Raw genomic sequence first — 1,793 nt, 5'->3', positions numbered from 1 at the left:
TCTAACTTTATTATACTTAGGACTAGTAGTATATTTAGTACTTTTCTTATTATAAATTTAAGATAAGAGCTGATACTCTTACTATTACTTAGATAAGATAATCTAGTATTCCTATATAAAAAGCTAATATTATTAGATATATACTAGATACTCCTCTTATATTAATAGTCTTCTAATTATATCTTATAGTTTAGTTATACTATATTACTATAAGTATAATAATTAAATAAAATTTTGATAGACTATTTAATTATCTAGATAGTAGAAAGATACTTGTACTGGGTATAAGTTTAAGAATTATAGTATTTACTATAGATACTATAATCTGGATAAGCCTAAGTATAAGTCTACAGCTATTACTACTCTTCCTTATAATATTATTAAAGAGTTAACCAACTGAATATAGTATATAATAGAATTTAGTTTAGTAGTAGCTGATTTCTTTTATTAGATTAAGTAAAGCTTTTTCTAGTTAATTTAGAGAAATAAGAGATCTCTTAATTCTTTTTCTTTTCTTCTTTTTTTTTATTTTTTTTTCTTTTAATTTATAGAATTAGAACTAAAGAAGAGTTATTAGTAAGTAGTAATCTTTTATTATTATTTATTATTATTTCTTTCTTTTCTTTCTTTTTTTTTTTTTTTTTTTTTTTTTTTTTAGTTGTTATTTATATAATATTAGTTAGGGTTTAGTAGGGTCTATAGCTATTATCTTATAGCAGCTTCTGTATTATTGAGTACTAAGGCTGGTTCCCAGGTTAGTTCTATATAGTCTTTCTATTTAACTAGATACTATAGTTGATTCTTTCAGTCTCTTATTATATTTTATTTATTAAGAATCTCTTTAACTTTATACTCTTCTTCTCTATTAACTATTATAAGTAGTAGTTATATATCTTCTTATAGCTATAAGGGCAGTATATTATTAGCTATAGAGTAAAGTAGATTAATATAAAAAATAGAATAGATTTCTTTTAGAATATCAAGTCATATAGTATATAATCCTATTTTTTCTAAAATAATATACTTTATATTCTTCCAGTCCAGCTTCTTGCTCGGGCAGTTTATTTAAATATTTTATAGATTTAGCTATACTTAGTCATCCTTCTAGTACAAAGGGGTGGCTTGGTAGGATTTATTAGTCTACCTCTCTATAGTCTACTAAGTATAGGTAATAGCATCTTAGGCCCAGTCTAGAGTATTATATATCTTCTGTATAATTATATCTTCTTGTCAGGTAGGGCTAGAGGAGGCTATTTCTAGATCTATACTATATACAGTCTCTTAGTATATTATACTCAGCTTATACCTGTGGCTTAAGAAAAATAGTAAGAACCCAGTAACTATACTTATATAGCTGTTAATTACCAGTTTAGCTAAAGATAATAGTTTAATCTAGTTCTTCTAGTTATAATCTATATAAGCTCTTAAATAGGCTTTAACTATACTATTTATATATTCTATTACTCTATTAGTTTAAGAATAATATACTATAGATAACTATCTATTAATTTCTAGTAGATTATATATTCTTTTCTATATCCGGCTAGTAAACTAAGTATCTTAATCTAATACTAAGGTTCTTAATAATCTATATTATCTAAGAACTATTTTAAGTAGTATCTTAGCTATAACTTTTATAGTAATCTTCTTTATTATATAGAGTATTATTCCTTTTATTAGCTTATCTATAACTACAAGGAGATTTGTATATAACTTATTATTAGGTAAATTAGTAATAAAATCTATAATTAGCTCTTATTATAGTTGGTCTGGTATTAGCAGTAGTTTCAATA

Source organism: Aspergillus saccharolyticus, assembly GCF_003184585.1.
Source record: "Aspergillus saccharolyticus JOP 1030-1 unplaced genomic scaffold BP01scaffold_8, whole genome shotgun sequence".
In the NCBI taxonomy this organism is placed as follows: Eukaryota; Fungi; Ascomycota; class Eurotiomycetes; order Eurotiales; family Aspergillaceae; genus Aspergillus; species Aspergillus saccharolyticus.
The sequence above is the reverse complement of the archived record's forward strand: the minus strand, read 5'-3'. Positions refer to the sequence as shown.